The sequence below is a fragment of the Dermacentor albipictus genome, chromosome 2, assembly GCF_038994185.2.
Source record: "Dermacentor albipictus isolate Rhodes 1998 colony chromosome 2, USDA_Dalb.pri_finalv2, whole genome shotgun sequence".
Taxonomy (NCBI): domain Eukaryota; kingdom Metazoa; phylum Arthropoda; class Arachnida; order Ixodida; family Ixodidae; genus Dermacentor; species Dermacentor albipictus.
In genome coordinates, this window is record NC_091822.1 from 78942593 (window position 1) to 78963147 (window position 20555).

Genomic DNA, 20555 nt, shown 5'->3' on the forward strand with positions numbered 1-20555 from the left:
CAGACCACACAATGAAAAGGAATGCCTTTGACCTTGTCTGTACATTATTCCTGTACACATATCAAAAATTCTCGTTCAGCCTCCTCTCTCTCGTTCCATCTCTCTATCTCTCTTTCTCTCGATAGAAAATTCATACATGGACTAATGAAAATATGTGTCGTCGACGGCATGACATCTCCGCGAATTAAATCCATATTTATGTAGTGACAGCGAACACGGGGAGAGCTTGGAGCGGGCGTAAGCAGCATGTTGTCGAAGAGACTGTCGGCTGCACCATAATGCATCTGCGAGCCCAGCATCTCAAAGGCTTCAAAGCCCTGCTGACTGACTTGATTGACATTCCCCAGAAATAGAGTGTATTGTCTTTTTGGAAACATCTGTGTGTAATGCAAAGTAAGCCTTCGAGGTTATGCAAAAAGTTGTGCGTTGACTGCGCAGTGAACTTCTGCATGATGCGGCATACCTGGCTCCCTTATAGTTTGCTTTTCGCTCAAGGTACGTCACTTCTTTCGTATTATGCTGCAAGCCTTCTCAAAGTGACGTTCATGTTGAGCAGCCCAAGCCTAAAGAAATGACATAATCTTATTTTATTGAAACCGCCGAGGTTGAGGGTAATAGAGAAACTCCAATTGACACTCGAGATAAACACGCCTCCCCATGCATATGAATAACAACGCATGTTTTAAGGCATTCAGTCCACACATGGGCACCAAAGCCAGTATCTTACTGAACATTATAGGTTCGGTGTTTGTATTACAGATACTGTAAAAACTAATCGTGATAGTGGACATCTGCGAAAATCGAGGTCAAGATAATACAAGAACGCTTCCAGTCGGCTCGTGAATTTAGCATACGGCAGGGCAAAATGAAACAATAATATTCAATTTGACGCTGATCGTTTGCTAAAATTTATAATTGCGAAAAATACGCTATAACATTGTTCCTTGCGCCTCTGCCATACTATGCTAGCAAATATGATGGTGTGAGAATTACCACATTTGCCTCGTTTCCTTTTGCCTCATACATGAGGCAAAATGAGACAGGCAACTTGGGCAAAATGACCCAATCCTAAAAAATTACAAACACTTTCTTGCAATTGAGGCCCTTATCGTAGTACAGGTAAGCACCAAGGCAGACTTCCTGGGTTCATTTGCTGCAGCTATGGCATTGAATTCCTGCAGAGCCTTCGAAACTTGCACACGAAGCACGGCAAGTGGCACATGGTGCAGGTCGTGTGGCAGGCACAAGAATTGTTCTTAATCTGCTCGTGCATTTAATTAGTGTGTTTGCTTTCGCAATATAACGCTTTCATCAATTTCCACTTTCCAAAGCTTTCTGACAGCCTTTGTCAACAAACTACCTTCGAGATATTAGGTGAGAATTGTACTCCCTCCTGCAGCCCTTGTTTTCAATTTTCTTGTTCTTCACATTAGATAAATGTCATGGCAGACGGTATGACTTTCCGTACTCTCAGTGCCCTTTCCAGAACGCCCCTACGGCGTAAGAAGAAATGTTATCGCCATTCAAATAAACTGGTCTGCTCATGGACGGCTGCAGGTGGTCGTGGCACGTCATTTTCGACGAAGACAGCACTAGATAGCTTTTGCTAGTGTCCCCTTTGTTGCGTACTTTAGGGTAGCGTATCGTACCGCTTCCGAGAAGTAGCGGCGCCTGCCTATCGAAGCTCCACCGACGTTACTTATTGGGTAGCGTGGCGTTGTCGGCGGGCTGCAGGCATCCGGTAGCCCATGGTGACCAAGCAAGGGCGAGGCGATTTCTAGTGTGAAACTTGCACGGTTTATTCAAAGGTAGATGAAAGAAAATGAGAAAAGTATGAAGTTAGTAAAAGTACATTTCGAAGCGCCTTAAATAGGCTCTCTACAATGGTGGGCGGGATCTTGCTTGCGTCGATGTCACGTGACCGGCACGGGAAGAGGGCCCCTCCTCCTCTGGTTATACCGAGCCTGCTGAAAGGAAGAAGTCATCCCGCCTCCCGGCCGGAATTGTAGACGCCTGTCCACCTCTTCTCTGCTTTGCGGGTTCGTGGAAGTTCTCTTCTAGGTCCAATTCGAGGAAAGGGCCAACGCACACACACACACACACACACACACACACACACACACACACACACACACACACACACACACACACACACACACACACACACACACACACACACACACACACACACACACACACACACACACACACACACACAACAAGAGGCTGTACACTGCGGGGCTTCCGGCAGACAGGCACACTCGAAACGGTCATAGCGAATTAGAAAGTCACGCTTCATTTCGATGAGGCCTGGTAAAAGGTCCGGTGAGAGAAAGTTCTTTCGGCACGTGGATCAGGGCGCCCAAAATAACAGGCGAAGTCACGCCTCATTTCGACGAGGCAGGGTGATAGGGTCGGTTGAAATTCCTTTCGCCACGTGGCCTCAGACGCCAACCCTAACACCGTATAGCCCTCGACAAGGATACTGAACTCGTATACAGCAACCAGCAGCAGCGAGCTTCATCGGAATAATTACTGGGCTCAAGATGTTCTCTAAGGCGCGTTTTGACCCTGTCCAAAAATAATTTCGCCCACTAAATATCAGCACTAACGAAGCAAATATTTCAGGAAACTAGAGCCAGCGAAAGAAAGAAATAACAGAACAAACTTGCGCCTTTCATTAATTGAGAACACTATTACAGGGTTTATGTCGTACTGGCTCAGAAATTTAGGTGAGCTGATGCGCCGCCCATTATGGGGCATCTGCGACTCACAGGGTCCCAATCCGCATATTTTTTTTTCATTTTAATGACAATCGTCCAATCACGACTGTTCTCTAGAGAAGCAAGGTGGGTGTGTAGCGACAGTTGCAGGCAAAATATCGTGAAACCTAGAAGCCGCTGTTAGCCGATAGGGAACGGTACGTTGAAAATTGGGCGTTTTTCGGGCGTGTCACTTTGCCTTGCCTTGTTCGTCAGACGTGAAGCACGCCTTCACTACATATGAAAGCTATAGAAACATGATACTGATCAAGGTTGGTTATCAAAATACTGAAGATCTATTTACTGTCTTAACACGGTAGCACAGACCTGCGTTAAATGGCACCTAGAGTTCAGCCTTTACGAAAAATATTTGGTAAAAACAAAAGATATGCATATAGTCGCGTGCAAGAGAGATAACGAGAGACACAGGAAAGGGTGAAATGCAGAGAGGTTAACCAGAAGGGAAGATCCGGTTTGCTACCCTACCCTGGGAAAGAGGGTAGTGGGAAGTAAAGTGATAGTGGCTCAAGTATACTTTAGCGTTGCAATTTGCGCGTGCAAGGAAAGCATTCTTCACGACTGACCTGGCGTGCGCGCACGGCATCAAAAAAAGCCTAACACACTGCTGATAAATTGCTACTGAGTGTTTTTGATATAGCTTTTGAGATACGCGAAAGAAGTACTTACGTGATAGCAAACTGTAACTTCTCTGTTAAACAGTATATGCTTCACTAAAGAATGCTCTCCAGATACAAACCCTCAAATGATTTAAATCAAGTTGTTTGCATACAAATGAGACCTTGAAGTGCGGTAATGTTATGGACAGAAGTTGGCGTGTACGACCTACGTTTTATCAAATACCTGGTGAAATTCAGCTAAAAATACCCTGACCGACTCACACTGAATAACTTCAATAGTTATCGCATTTCTGTAAGCAACAATTATCAAATGCTGAAAACTTCCTGTTCAGAAGACGGCGTGCAATCTTTCCACTTGGTCGGTCGGCGTCGTATGTAGCTTGCGCTGCAACCGTCCCTACGCGTCCTCTGCAAAGCCGTCTGCCCACTCCAACTATACGGGGTTTGCGAATTATTCACCCACCTTGAAAACTTATTCATCTGACAGAAGACGTGGTCAATATTAATCGAATCCTAGACCGACTCGCCAGTCAGGGTCCAATGCGCGTCGGCCACATATTGAGGTTCTTTCGGGTTACAGGTTTCAGGTTCAGTGGCTTCAAAACCTTTAAGCACTTGAATTTCGCAGGGCATCAGTCGCCCCGCGAAATTCTTTCGTGCTATCATGCACCGCCGACAAAAACAACCCCGGCGCCGGAAATCATTCTTGGTTTTGTTTAGAGTCTCCTTTTCATGCTCCAAAAGACGTTTCGGTGCGAACATTGCGAACTCGTGCTGGCTTTCGTGGCAACGCCCATGCACCTGTGGTCACATAACCCAAGTAGCCCCATCCGATTACAGTTTCAGGGGCGTTCTGATAGCAAGCGGACTCATCGCGGCATCTCACGGAGGCCGCTGAATTTGCAGAGTGCATGGATTTCAATTCCGAAACGTTATGTACATAAAGTTCTCATACACATTTGCTGCCAAAGCTGCATTGACATTTCCAAAGCGTCCTTTAGATATTCGATTCCGGAGCTTTGTGGGTTTAATGTTCGCATAAACATTTGATGCCAAAGCTGCATTGACTTTTCTAAAGTCGTACATCAGACCATACGACGACACAAGCCAAATCAACACACTATCAGACAAGTTGGCAAAGTACGCAGCGAGGTCCGATGAGATGAAGCGTTGTGGTGGTTCATTTGTGCCTTCATGTCACAGAAATGAATGTGAAGATTTTTATTTCACTTGCGCCAAAGCAGCCATGGCAAGACACTAAAACCAGGAAAGGTAACTACGCTTTTTAAAATTTTTTCTACTTTGACTTTTATTCGCGAGGACACATTCCGCCTCGTCATTTTTTTTGAACACATGCCTTCTGGCTGCCAGAGCCAGCCAGAAGGCATGCGTTTTTCTCGTGTTGCCCCTATCACCACGCGGCGTACTTCATTACGCATTCGTTTTTCTCTGGACAAGTGGATTTTGGCCTGGCAGTGTTTTGGGCGCTTTCTGGCTAATATATGGCAATGTAAGAACACGGGTTTCTTCATTACGCAAGAAAGAACAGCATGTAGCCAGCCATCTCTGCGCCCTAGAGGACCAATTATTCAAAAAGGCATCGTCCCAAAAAATTGGCATGAACGACGAAGACAACGTAGCCTAAAGCATTAAGCGCGCTGCCTATATTTCACGAAAACAGTTACTGTTAAATATATTTTACGCAATTATAGTGTTGATTGTATTTACGCCTAGTGTTTGCAAAATCATTTCCCATGGAAAACCGTGGTAATCCAGTCGGAGCCACGAAGCGAGTCAGCCATGTGTCAGTATTACAGAACCTAGTTTAACAAGTCCTCGGTTTAGAAAGCCTCTTCTCAGAGGAGTTATCTCGTTAGGTTCAAGGTTAGCTTTCTTAACTTTCGCAGTAGTTGGAGCCCTTCCTAAATGGAAAGCGTTTCAGTAATTTCCCATAGTGACTATTTTTTTCCAGGTGTTCAGCTGTACACATACCAAAATTTTCCTTCGTTCAACCTCTTCTTTCTCTCTCTCTCTCTCGATAGAAAATCAATCCATGGACAATACCGTGGCATATGGTGCTAGTCGTGTGGTAGGCACAATTTTTTCATCACCTGCTTGTGCTTTTAATTGGTGTGTTTGCTTTCGCAAACTTATGCTTTCTTCAATTTCCCATTTTTCAAGCTTTCTGACAGCCTTTACCAATAAACTACCTTTGAGAGAGATTAGGTGAAAATTGTACTCCCTCCGCCAGCCATTGTTTGCAGTTTATTCTTTTTGATACTAGCTCAATTTCATAGCAGCGCGTATGACTTTCAGTACTCAGCGTCCTTTCCTCTAACAACTCTGCGGCACACGAAAAAATCTTGTTGCCACTCAAATACGCTTGTCGGTTGATGGAGGGCTGCATGTGGTCGTGGCATCTCATTTTCGATGAAGACAGCACTGAGTAGCTTTTGCTAGTTTGCCCATACCATCCTAGACAAGGAAACTGAAGTGGTATTGAGCATCTACAAGAAACGAGCTCCACCAGAATTTAATCTGGGTTCAACGTCTTCTCTCAGGCGCGCTTTGGCCCCGTCCAAAACTATTACTCAAGTAATTTAGCACACTGAATGTTAGGACCTATCCAGCAAAAATTTCGGGAAAGTGTAGCTAGTAAAGGAAACAAATAACGGAAAACGTTTGCGCCTTCCGGTAATTGGGAACACCACTTACTGAGACTGTGGCGTACTCACTCAGAAATTTAACTTAGCTGATTTGAGGCCTATGGGTCATCTACAACTCACAGGGACCCAGTACGGGTATTTTTATTCTAAAGACCTTCGCGCAATCACGACTGTTCTCTGGACAAGCAATGTAGGTATGTAGCGACAGTTGCAGGCAAAATATCGTGAAACCTAGAAGCCACACTTAGCCGATAGGGAGCGGCAAGTTGAAAATTGGGCTTTTTTCCTCCGTCTCACTTTGACTTGCCTCATTCTATTGACGTGATGTATGCCTTGACTACATATTTATTTTTATTTATTTATTTCCCAATACTGCAGGCCAATGTGGCCCAAGCAGGAGTGGAATTACAATCACATGGGAAAAACACAGCACAGGAATAATTTCCAACAACATTTGCACGACAATACAATACATCGGTTTCACTGGGACGGTATTTATCATACACACACCTAAAAAGAACAGCACATCAATAATTTACAACAGTACTTGCATCAGAAATAACAGTTTGGCTACGTTCATATTTAAGACAGGTGTAGTTCAAGGGCTTCGTCAAAATTTTCAGCCTGACAAACAAACTCAGGTAGACTGTTCCAGTCTCAAACAGTGCGTGGGAAAAAACTCTGCTTAAAAGCCTCTGTTTGCGCAAACATTGGTTGCAGGGAGTATTTGCGAATGTTACGTGTTGTTCTTCTTGCGGTGGACTTTAAATATAGGGGCGTACCGATGTATTTATTTTTCCAGACAAAATATTATGCAAGAGTTTTAGTCGACTGATTTTTCTGCGTGCAGCTAGGGTGGGAATGTTATGCGCAATCATGAGCTTAGTTGGAGAATCCAGCCTTTTATATTTATTTGATATAAATCTGATTGCTTTCCTTTGCAGGTGTTCTAAGCAGTGTATATCCTTTTTTGTGTGGGGATCCCATACAAGAGATGCACACTTCACAAGGGCATTGTATGCATTGTATGCTTGAAATGTAACATTCACCGTTGCCTTTGTAAGCCTCTTTTTTAAAAAAACATAGTTTGCGAAAAGATTTTGCGCAAATTGCAGAGATGTGCGCTCCCCATGTCATATCACTAGAAAGAGTAATCCCTGAATACTTATATTGAGTGACTGCTTGAATGTGAGAGCCATGGATAGTGTAAGTGAACACGCCAGGATTAGTTTTCCGCGTTAAATTTAATAACACTGTTTTGTTAACGTTTAGTTCCATGTCCCATTCTGCGCACCAGCATTCAATGTGGCTGAGAGTTCGCTGTAATAGACTTTGATCTTCATGGCAGGTTATTTCTTTAAACACAATACAATCGTCCGCAAAAAGTTTAATAGACACTGAGTCAGGGATTACTTGCACTGAATCATTTACATATATAAGAAGTAATAATGACCCCAAAACACTCCCCTGGGGAACACCGGATGTAACGCTGAGCATCCTAGATACACTAGATTTGATTTCAACAAATGGCTTTCTATTAGTTAAATATGCCTCAACCCATTTGATAAGATATAGCGGCAATCCTAGGTTATTTAATTTTCGAAGTAATTTACAGTGCGGAACCTTATCAAAGGCTTTAGAAAAATCCAACAAAAGTATATCAATTTTCCCAGAACGGTCTAGAGCTGCAAAAAAGTCGTGAATAGTTGTTACCAGTTGTGTCGTCGTGGACATTCCCTTCCGAAAGCCGTGTTGGCAAGGAGATAAGACGTTATTATCTGCTAAAAAGCACTGGATATTGTGAGCCAAAATATGCTCTAGTAACTTGCAACAGACAGAAGTTAAAGAAATTGGCCTGTAATTACAATTTATGGACCTATCACCTTTTTTAAATATAGGAATTACGCGTGCAGTTTTCCAGTCGTCCAGAAGTTCGCAACTACGCAAGGATGCATTAACGACCTTTGCCAAGAAATCGCTTATCTGTATAGAATAGCGCTGTAAAAATGTATTTGGGATTTGATCTGGTCCTATACACTTTCTGGTGCTCAAGCCCCTTAACATAATTAAGACACCTTCCCTTGTGACGATAGCAATGTCCATATCATCAAGCATAGCGGGTTGGGGTACGTGATATATGAACGTTACAGAAACATGATACTGAACAAGGTTGATTATGGAAATACTGAAAATCTATTTATGGTACTCGTGAAGGTGATTCGCTAATTTAACTGGTTATTCCATTGAAATCATGTAAAGTGAAGTAAAGAGCTCACATCAATAAAAAAATCGCCGACGCTTAGAAGCAGTACATCCACATTTTTTAGTGTACCTCCGACAATGAAACGTCAACGCTCACACACTCCGCACAGATGGATAACCAACGAGGCTTAAGTGGCGACTTGGTAGGATGCCAGATGTTCGGTACGCAGTAGCTTATTATGGTCGGCTACACGAGGCTGCTCTCGCACGCGGGTGTGCATCATTGATGATTGAGCTGCTGATCGATGGAGTTGCTAATCGAAAGCTGCCTGCTCATCAGGAATACGTATGTCATGTGGCCTACCAATTTCGGAAACGTCGAGAAACTGCTGCGCAGGCGCTTACGACGGAGAAAAACGACGTCCCTTCTGCCTCAGTCAATCGCGCGCATCTTTCTCGTCCTTTTTCGCTCATCATGATTGGGTCACGCCGGAAAAATTTTCGATGACGTCACAATCTGGGTCACCCAAGGATCCCTCGGAGAGAAGCAAGAAAAACTGCAGGAAGCGGTGACCTGCGTGGAAAACTACACCAGAGAAAGGGGACTGCGATGCTCCACGGAGAAGTCGGAGCTCCTCAGGGTTGGCAAGCACCCAACGCAAGCGACACTGGAGGTGACCCTCGAGGGACACAACATCCCGGAGAAGAACATGATTAGGATCCTGGGCATGTGGCTACAAGGCAGCCGGAAGTGCAGCCACACCATTAGCCTGCTGAGCAAGGCGGTGGAACAGGTGGGCCGCATGATCAATAGGGTGTTCCAAAAGAGATACGGAATGAAAGAAGAAGACACTCTGAAGCTAGTCAACAGCCTAATTGTCAGCCGAGTCACGCACTCCCTGCCGTACCACGTGACGACCAAGGCAGAAAGAGAGCAAGCAGACACCATCCTCAGGAAGGCGTACAAGACGGCTCTGTGTCTACCGAGAAACACGTCGAACGAGAAGTTGCTCCAGCTGGGCATCAGCAACACCTTCAGCGAGCTCGCCGAGGCTCTGCTGGGTACGCAAAGCGCGAGACTCAGAGGCAACTCTACGGGACGAGCGCTCCTGAGGAGGTTGGGTCGGGATACGAGCGGACTGGCAGACAGATACGCGGAAGTACCGGACCACCTCAGAAAAACCATTAATGTGGGACCACTGCCAAAAAATATGGATCCCAACTTACACGAAAACAGGCGAAAAGCTAGGGCCGAATATGTTGAGAGAACGCTAGCCCAGCTAGACAATACAGTATACACGGACGCCGCTGTATATCCACACGGAAGAGAACGCGTAGCCGCGACGGTAGTGGTTAATAGGGAAGGAAACGCGATCACGTATGCCACAGCAAAGGTCGCTGGCACAGCGTGGTCCGAGGAGATTGCCGTAGCGCTGGCGGCAGCGGAAGGTTATATAACAGGCCGATCTCTCAACATACTGACGGACTCAAAAGAGGTGTGCAGAAACTACACGAGAGGCAGAATCAGCAAAACTGCCCTCAGAATACTCAGCGGAGCCACCTCCGCCGAGAAGAAAAAGCCCCGACACAAACTAATCTGGATCCCGGGTCACGTAGGCATAGTGGGGAACGAAAGGGCAGACAGCCTAGCTCGAGGTGAAGCGTTCCGAGATGGGTGGTCGGATGCCCCGGAGACCCACCTACAGGCTTGCGAGGGGGGATACGCAGAGACCCTGAACTTTCATAGAGGAACTAGAATTAGATATCCGCCACCACACAAAGACCTCTCAAAGGAGGAAGCGACCAGCTGGCGCAGACTACAGACAAACTCCTTCCCCAACTTACACGTGCTCAATAAGATGTTTCCGACACAATACAGGGCCACCTACCCTTGGTGCGGTGCCAAACCTACACTTTACCACATCACCTGGGAGTGCGAACGCAACAAAGCATTCCACAAACACGAACACCTGAGTGCGGAGCAATGGGAGAGTCGGCTCACCAGCAGCGAGCTCACGGCCCAAAGGGCCCTAGTGCAGCACGCGAGCGATGCAGCGCGACTCAGTGGAGCCTTAGAATGGGGGCCCACCCTTGCTGAAGAGAAGTCTCCTGTCGCCAGCGCCAAGAAGATGAAGACGACGGAGACCTCATAACCGCGAAACTCTCGAAAGACTCAAAAGTTTTCCCTCCCTCCCTCCCTCCCTCCCTCCCTCCCTCCCTCCCTCGGCGTGCAAGCGACGGACGGCCGGACGAATCGGCTATGCGTATACAGCCTCGCTGTAAAACTTCACACATATAGGAGACAAAATGCGCGTTTATGCCAAGACATCAGCGCCTGGTGCGCTCACACATCCTAGAGGCATAGAATTTGGTAACTCTATGTGAGCGTGTGCGTGCTCCTACCTCTACTCACCGTAGGGCAGTCTCCGAGAGTGTATGCAGCCACATTTCACAGCATGTTCCATCTCCTGTATACTCAGAGAGAATTTTTTGGGCTATGAGCTCAAAGCTAAAAAATCACTTGCGCATTACATAAGTTGGCAAAATGTGCCGCTTTCGAAGCGGACGCTCGTTTTTACACCAGAATATTTCCCGTTGCGAAGTTCCACATGCATGGTCTTGCAACGACTGCTCCTTCTCGTATAGGCCAGCTATCTGACAATGCAGCCACAAGGCTAGGTTTCTTTTATTATCAATTGCAAAACATAATATAACGCATAAGAATAGATCGTATTCTTGAATATGATGCCGTCTTACGTAATGTAGACTTAGCTAAAGCCAAAGAAATATTCTCGGCGAGCCGAAGTTCCATAGGTGGTTAGAGTGCCTTCTAAGTTTTTTCTCGTTTAGCACACGTCCAGAAACTCTTTGCCGTTTTTATTAATCTTCTCGTTCCTGTGTGTAGTGTTCAGGGATGTGCAATCTAGATAATCTGTTGTTCTTCAAGAAAATGCATTCAGTGCTGCATATGTGATGTTTCTCTGTGGCAGCAACTTATTTTCTCTTCCGTCGCGAAGATCCAGAGACTTCGGACAGCCGCTCCCACCACCGACACTTGCCAGTGGCTGCAACATGACATAGATTTCGTTTTTGCTTGCCAAGCAGTATGTGTAGGCAACCCCTCTCCCTTTATTGTTCTTATCGAGTAACGCTTAGAGCAGTTACTCATGTTTCAATTGACGCTGTTTAGGTGCTGCGCTACTCTGGGAACATATATTAAATTGCTGGTGGATGTGTGAAATCGCCATTAGCACGTACGACGTGCTAATGGCGATTTGACGAACGGCGATTTGGTGATTTGACGGCGATTTGACGATTTGACGAGCAAATGACGAACTATCCTTAAGGAAACGCAAAATATCTTAGGGTAGCATGCTGAAAAACCGAGTAAATTTTTGTTTGTTTTATAAATGCATATATACCCATACTTGACGGCTATACACAGACCATATGCTATTGCTACGGCACATAACCAAGACACGACCAGTATACCTCTACCCAAAAATGTACAGGTGCTGTGGCGGTCGCTTTCAAGCATAAAAAAAAGTGCTTACCGTTTATACGTCGGCCATTCTGGTATGATTCTGACGTACGTCCGACGTCATGTCAGGAGATCTTCTCCTTTGTGAAGAACTAATCCAGATTTCCTGTTATTTGACTTGAGACCTGAGCGTCTTTCATATATCGTCGAATGGTGTGGACACTCACATTGGCCACTTTTTTGTGTCCTGCTCACGGATGACGTTTTTGCGGAAAGCTTCAGATCTTGCTACCTCCTTGTGCACAAAGTAGCCCCGCCTTTTACATCGCAGTGCAGCTGTTGTGAACGTGTCGCGGCGCTGCAACGTCGTTCTTCCAGTATTCTGGCACACAACTTCACCCGCAACCTTCAGAGTTTTTCACTTTGGAGACGTTGAAGCTCCGCACCGAGCTTAGCTATTTATTCAGGCGACAGTAGGATGACTCACGCCGGTTAGCTCATTCGCGGCACGGTAAGGGGCCACTATAGAGAAAGCAGATTCACAGTGTTGATTTGCGCACAAGCTGCTTCGTCTGCTTAGACAACCGCTGCTTGCCGAGGAGGAGGAGTAGATTTTAATGAAGAGGAAGGAGGAGACGTTGGTCTGGAGAGCATGTCTCTAGCCTGCTACTCCTCGCTGTGGTAAGGAAAAGTAGGAGATACATGGATAGGTAGGAGGTAGACTATAATGTTATGGTACAAAGGCTACTAGCCCACGTTGTCCAATACGCGGATACTTTAGACACAATACACGCAACAGTAATTTTGACCACAAAAAAAAGTCATCGCGCAAACCCATATCACATTGTCTGCCCGTCTCAGAGGTTCTATAGGCGATCGTCTGAGCCAGTCTCTCGTAGAAAGTTCAAGAGTGACGTTATGGCATGCTGGGCATGGTCAACTCTTTTTCACGCGCCTAAAATATTTTCTTCTGAAAAAGGGTTAGAGTCCAAGCAGTCAACACCAGTCTTAGTTGTTCTTCGTTCGGTCGCATATTGAGGACAAACGCAAAGTACGTGAGCTATTGTCTCGGCATTGTGACAGGCGCTAAATTGAGGGTCGCGTTCTTGTCCAAGCTTGTGAAGATATTGGTGATTCAAGGCCACACCGAACCGTAATCGGTGGATGAGTGTTTCCTGGCCACCCCGAAACTGAAGTGAAAGCCTGAATCACAAGCAAGTATCAATTTTGTGGTGCTCTTGCTCATGTTGGGGGTTCTTCCATTAATGCACCATAGAGGTTTTTATAGAGTTATGGAGCAAGGCGTTGGGGTCATACAGGGAAAAGTTAAGTTTTTTAATCCTCCCGTCAGTGTCTTCCTTTCTTGCTACCGCGTCAGCCTGTTCATTTCCAGCTATTCCACAACGGCTAGGAATACACCGCAGCGCGATGAGACGCTCCACCAAGCAAAGACGTGATATCATAAACCAGAGGACTGTATGCCGTTCTGTGATTCATATAATTGCTCATGAGTTGCAGTGCTGGTTTTGAGTCAAAGAATACTATTCATTTCTCGAGGCTTTGCTGCAGAATGCAACCGACTGCGTCTCGAACTCCGGTCAACTCAGATGCTGTAGACGACTGCTTGCCGAGTTTCCCGTAACTCCTCCACGGCGAACGAAACTGCAATACCACGACCACAGAAGGGCCGTCTAATAATCTGGAGTCTACGTTTGCTACAAAGAGCAATCATCAGCAAAGCGTGGTGCGGGTCAAAAAAAAAAAATTTGCGCGAACAATATATGAATTTTATTTTATTTATGCTTTGTCGCGAGTGTTCTAGAATTACTAAATTAATCAATATTTACTTTCTACAAAGCAGGCAATAAAATTATAAGCAAAACTGACGGTCTATACCCTCGTACGTTACAAGCCGATGCGTTCGGTTTTGTAGCGCTGGTCTAATTGCCAAAGTAGTTTCCAAGATTAGAGCGAGAGCAGTAATACAAAATGAGTGCGTAACCTTTAGTAGCCACTTGCAAAGACTGCGCCGCGGTAGAAATGCGGTATGGCTATCCAGGTGCAGATTTAGCAGTTTAAGTGTAGTTGATTGGTGCATTCTTTTTAGATGGCGCCCGCGCATGTCAGTTTCCAGACGCCACAAGGACTTTGCAATCACAGCAGTCACTATTCACCTGAGAATCTTCATGTTCATAAGTCGAGTAGCCTATTTGGAATAATTATAAGTCGAAACCTCTTGAGGCTTCTTATTAGGTGATTCAATATTAGCACTGCTAGTTGCAAATTAAAATTATTCCAGTATGTTGGTGGATTATGTGTGTGCGAGAGAGAGAGAGAAAGAACATCTTTTTACATACTCTGTGATTTTTGCATTACGAGCGATAAATAATAAAAGAACCTTCATATTATTATTAACCTTCATAATGTAAATGAAGTAACATTTTAATTTAAAATTTGAGCTGCGTGCCTAGATTAACATAACACTTTTTTTTTCTTTCATGCAGTGCTCTTGGCTAGTACTAATGAATTTCTTGCCAGCCAGGTCACCAATGAGGTAAGTCCTTACGTTCCAATTATGATACTCAGATTTATTCACCACCTATAGTTCTGAAGAGCACCTATTATAAAAAAAAACAATTGCGCTTCCACTCTGTGAAGAAGGATGACCAGCGAATCTGTGTATGTGGGCCACTCAATGGCGAACTACAGCTCCGCCGTGGGTCGGCCCGGCATCGCACTATTTTTGGGATCAGCACACGTATGCGGAGTGCTGAACGCCTGCTCACCTCCTCCGCGGGTCGGGCTGTTATTGCATTATGTTCGGGATCGGCCCACGTAAGGGGAGTGCTTAACGCCTGCTCACCTCCAGGGAGATCGAGGCCCAAGATTGCCTTTGTATGTCAGGATTTGTCATCGAGGATTTGATGCTTGCGTTGATGAAGGGTTGATGTCAGGGAAGGGACCGGTGATCGGTGTGTCGTGCGTTTCCTGAAGTATGAGTACATCCGGCTGTCGTGAAGATGTGCGAAGGTGTTGACGAAAAACGGGCTGTCTCTGGAGGTAGCCTCCACAGTTCTACGGCCATATCATTGTATTGGTATTAGTATGTGCCATGATGAGGAAGGGATCTAAGAGGCCGCAGGTGCCGAGGCGGGAGTGTTGTGAGTGATTCCGCTCTTGTCCATGATTATAGCCGCGGTGGCGGGGGTGGATGTGGTGAAAAGTGTCTAGAGGTTGTTTTCTATGGTGGTGACTCTTTTCATTACGGCAACCAGAGCGCTGTGGTGAGTTTCGACGGTGCTCTGTAGCGACACGAGCAAGTCTTTGACTTCAGGGCGCGCCTGCCCCGTACCAGCTCCTTGGAGTGCTCTCTTTTGGGGCCGGTGTCGAGGGTTCCTCTAAAGCTGATGGGTTTTGGGGCTTTGCGTGTGGGTTATTTTAGGCTCTGAACCTCCTGTGTATGTTTTTGAATTATGTCGCGCATAACTGGATTTTCTTTCTTAAGTTGATCGCTGACCGTATTGCCTGTGTTTTGTTTAGGTGTAGGGGGAGACCTGACCAGACCCTCTCGCTAGACGCGTGTCATAGTGTCTGCAAAGCTCACCTTTTCAGAAATCTGTCAGCCTCTTGGGCTCTACCTGGATATCGACCAGGAATGGCATGCTCCAGGTCGGGAGTGGGAGAGGGAGCGGTATTTCGTGTCCATGGGCGGGATGTCACCTGGTGGAGGGGTTGATTGCTGTGCCGTACGTTGTTCCCAGAGGCAGTTCCCGATTATGTATGCCGCTTTATAGTTGGCCGTGCACAATTTGTCCGCCGTGGGGTGGGGTCTACCGCTCAGCGTGAATTTGGGGGTGTACTGATAGTCTTGGTGGGAATTGCGGCCGCCGCAGCCCCTGCAGATCTTGTTGTTAAGGAATGAACAATCATCCGTGCGGTGCCCGAGACGGTCACAGCGGAACATATGCCAATTTGCTTGCCGTACAAGGAGCAGGGGACCAGTGTTGTGACGTATCGGACCAGGAACGGCACACTGGGTCCGTCGAAGGCGATGACAGCGGTCGTGGTGGAACCGATGCGCTTGGCGGCCAGCGCTAGCGGATTGCGGGCATTCATGATGTTAGCGTTGATTTTCTGGGTACTGTCAGTGAGGAGAATGCGGATAACTTTTTTGGTAGTGTTGTCTGGTACTGCCTCGTATGCGTTGACTTCGTGGGTTGCACCATTGACGTGGTTAGATTTCATGCGCACGCACCTGTCAGAATTGTGCGGCCGGCGCGTGCTGATCACGACGATGTTTTGTTGAGCGTTCGTACAGGTCGTGTCGTCTTAGCTTTCTTCCGGGCTAAGTTGTGTTGCTTGGAAAATGGCTGCAGTCTCTGTGCGTCTGTCAACTTTGTGGATATTTTGTTTCCCTTTAGGTCTGGCGATGATCTTAATTTCGCTCTTGGGGAATTGGGGCATACGTCCGCCCTCGGGGCTTGAGATTTAATGTTCTTCCTGGTTTTAGAGCGAGAGCGGGAGTCTGTCGATTGGGGTGGGTCGCCGTGAGGTGAGTTTTTGCCACGTTTCTCGTCGGGTCAGCGGAAACGGGCGGTGCACCAGCCCATTTCGGCGGTGAACTTTTCTGCAGTGATGTCTTCACCGATAACTTGAACCTCCATTTTCCACTGCATCTTCGGCGCGCCACCGGCGCACGCTTAGTCTTAGCGCGTCGAGGCGTAGTCGAGGCCCAATAACGTTCATAACACCGGGCAAAGAAGCGTCTCACCTCAAAACTAGATGTCCACGGAAACGTGGCGACTTAACGGATCAATTGATGTAAAACTCAGGCCAAGAGTCGCCATAAATCGCTGCGAAATCCCTTCGTGAAGCCAGAGCCCAGCTGCTCTCAGAGCTGTATGGCGTCAATAAATTGTCACTTACACAAAAACAGTATCGACACGAGACTACTCCCTTCAGCCGCCGAGGGAGATCGCCGATCTCCCTTGACCAAAAGTTGCATTAAATTCCCTTAGCAGAAGGGCGACCGTGTGACACGGAGTGCATCTTCCTCGAGATAAAGACGACGAAGTTAAAAGGAGTTTGCTGGTGCCGGTGTGAAAGGGGTAATACGTTACTTCGTAATGTTGTTACGAATAGAATTCAGCGTGAGCGTTTAATACTGTGCGAAGTCCAATTTTAACCAATAAATATGTTGTGCCTCATAACAGTAAACTTTTGTAAAGCAGTCTCATACACTGCATCCGAAGTACCAAGGTTTCACCACCAGGCCACGCCACCTACTGGTTTTTGATACTTTCTTTGTCAATGTAAAATTATAATTCTTGCACAAATCATTAACAGCGCGCTGGAATCTATCACTATAGTCCATTGTCATTTCGATTCCATCAACATCTCACATCATAATCTGGCCAGTTGTCAGTACCTTTAATACGATATGCGCACGAGAGGACATTTGAAATGCTAATCAATAAACTGTTGTGCCACAAGCAAGTTGCTTGTTAATAAGCCATTCTTCAATTTATCATCCATGATGTCAATATCGCGAGGCCATGCGTAATTCAATACAGAAATGTGTGAGCCGAAAAGGTTTTTAGCAGCATTACAACTTACCTGCTACTTGGCCTTATATTCAAGGTGTTTCAATTGATCAATACTGGTTCCAATAAGCTGCATGGTGTCTATGGGAAGACATACTGACTTGAGTAATGTGACTAGAAACATGATATTTTCAATAAATTTTATACTCATCTTATAGTGCATTCAGAGTAAGCAAGCAAAGTCTAGGTGCACGAACGCTCGTAACCGACTGAAGATGTGTAGGTTTGCTTAGAGTACGAATTCACTCGACGAGCGAATAGAGTCATGACTAAAGGAGAAATTCTGCCCACGTGTTCTCATTGCTTGCCAAACGAAGTTAAATACTGCATAAATCGTGGTAAAACGTTCGTCTTTTTTATTGTGCAGGATGGACTAGGTAGCAGTTTTGTGAAAACCCTGGTTAAGCGATCACTCCCTGATGGCGCGAACAAACGCGTCCGACGAGGCATACTTGAAGCAGCTGGGAAGGCCAAAGATTTGACAACAGCGGCTATCCGCGGAATAATTAGTATGAAGAACAAGGTGCAAGAGTTGAAAGGAAACGAATACGACGACGAGCCATTTCAACCCATCGACGTTGACGCGATACTTAGGGAAGAAAGCGGCAAATACGACGACGAATCACCAGAAGATAGCACAGATATTGAACCCGTTCAACCAATGTAACAAGCGAGAATGCATCCACCAAACTATCCTTATACCACCGGACATGTGAACGGCTTACGAAAGCAAGAATTTCGCAAGGGATGGTGAAGCGTCATTGGAACATTTCAGTGTCTGGTGGGACGAAAGGCGTAAAAATTTGCCTCGAGCTTCTGCGAGCCATATTAAGGTTTATCTTACAAACTACAGCTTTTACTGTTATAAGGCATCGACAAACTAAAGGAATGTCTGTAAGAGAAAGCAATGTTATATGCGCATCAACTCCTATTGAGGTTTGTAGAATGACCTGAGCATATACACACACAACACCCAGTTAAAAAGTAACCAGAAACATTCGCACACTTATCTATTAGCCTGTTTGCGTTATATAATCTAATTTGCAAGGATTGCTGCTAGACCAGGGTAACTAAGCCGTTGCGTATATGTTATATGTTAGCTGTTATCATTTCCCTGAATCAATGAAAAAGCCACGGATCTAAAGAGCATAAATAATCGCGAGATCTATACAACTGACGCCTTACGCCATTTCTTGATGTACGAACTAATAAATTGCGATTTTTTCAATTAAGCCTAATGATAGAAAACGATGTTTTTCCTTAGCACGGGTGGGATCGTCGCAAACCCCATTTAGCATTATAGTTCGTTGCGATGTAGACTTAAAATGATTGGCCTACAGGCCACTACAATTAAGTACCTTCGATTGCTTATGCTTCCTTAGACTGTTGTGCTGATTGCTATTGTGTCATGGGGTTGTTTCCGGCAGTGCCCTTTTTGCATCTTTGGTTATGTTACCATGTATTACAATATCTGTGCAGACTTACGAAGGATTCCTCAATAAAAAGATCTGCGTGTGTGAGTGTCATCTTTTGTCTCTTACCTACATCGCGCGTCTCATGCCATCAGACTATAATGAGAGAAGCTTGTACACACTACCCTAGCTGTTCAACTTTTCATAAGAACACTTCTTCCACGTATGTTTCAAGATATTTGGCTGCGCCCTCGTTATTACCACTGTGTGCACAATGTTTTATAGGTTTCCGAAAGCAGGAGTACATCAAGCCGTACGCAGACCAACGTTTGGAAGCTTACAGAGAGAGTGTCATTTTAGAGCAGAATTCATCTCTAATTATGCGAGTTCGTCTTCTGACAACGTTTGCGATAGCTTAATTATTCCCCGCCTGAGGTTGAGGTTAAACAGTTGCTGTAAAGTAGCAAATTAGCCTGTGCATAAATGCAATAATTCCGCACAGGTTTCGTATTATTAGCTGACAGTATGCGCTATCCCTTCTTTGGTGCGATAACAGGTGTGGTTCATGCGATAATTTGGCTTCTTTGGCTATTGTTCGTGAGGTAGGAAAAGAAAATGTTTGCCAACTTCAGAGATACTTCTGGCGTTGAACACATATTCACTGGGACGGAAAAATTCTGTCACAGTGGGCACCGCCATCTTCGAGAACACTTCAGTGCGAGGCGCACAATGTACTCGTCCACTAAGTATTGCTTCTTGCGACTTCTAAAATGTATATATGCGTAGATACTGCCCGTAGTAGAACTTGTTCGGTGCGGAAAATCTAGCAAATAATACCAAGCTAGAAGCATGCATCCTAGTCCCACCGCTTAGCGGGCGCGGCAATCCCATCTCTGTTGCAGCAGGACATGACTTTAATATCCAGCCGGCAGGGACATTTTCTTTGAAGCGCTTATATGGTTACCAAGGGCGAGTGTTATAAACGTTCGCATCTGGCACTTAACGTGATTCAGAACTCATGCGTGATATCAGTTTAATGAAACGTATTAGTATCAGAGGCCTTAGCTCGACCTGTGTACCTTAAAGCTACTTATAAGACAACTAACACAGCTAATACCTCGGTCACGTGGCACATGTGATCTCGTTCACAGTAAATGCAACTCATACCGAATCCAGGAAACATATGGGGAAGGCGGCAGATGGAAATTCAAGACGATGAGCGACATGAGAACATGGGGAAAGTAGGAGCCAACGTTTCGACAAGTGGGCTTGTCTTCTTCAAGGCAAGTCTACTTGTCGAAACATTGGCTCCTGTTTTCACGGTGTTCTCGTTTTGCTCATTCATACCGAATGTCATTAAGGTCTTGCGTTCCCTGTCTGCACGTGTATTCAAAATAGCATTCGCAATTGATGGCGATGTTTATCGACACCTTGTGCACGCAGGCACTGGGCAATCAACATGTATACTTCCAAGTAGTGCTCTGCCGTGCGCAAGTCGATGAAGTGACTCTTCCTACACATTCAGCAGCGCGAGCGTCTTGTCAAAGCTGCAGAGTTGGCTTCCGTGGTTCATTGATAGGTTTTAGCACGGCACCACATTGAAAACAATATGCACGAATTGAAAAAAAAAGAACAGATGAACGTTAGCAAACATTTTCGAATAGAGGTGCTAGCGTCCAGTTAGAGACTTGGAAAAAGATTGTAGCTGCACAAACAATTTCATCGTGCTGTACGTCATAAAGTTAATAAAAAGTTCATAACAGCAATAATGACAACCTTTACTCAAATTAC

General features: G+C 45.6%; 1 long non-coding RNA gene across 1 annotated transcript; it reads left to right on the plus strand.

Annotated features, from left to right (window-relative positions):
* The first annotated feature begins 399 nt into the window (after window positions 1-399).
* On the plus strand, window positions 400-18878 carry LOC139055449 (uncharacterized). Its single transcript, XR_011511766.1, has 3 exons — window positions 400-495; window positions 14254-14303; window positions 17720-18878. It is a non-coding gene; the product is annotated as an uncharacterized lncRNA (long non-coding RNA).
* Window positions 18879-20555: the final 1677 nt, after the last annotated feature.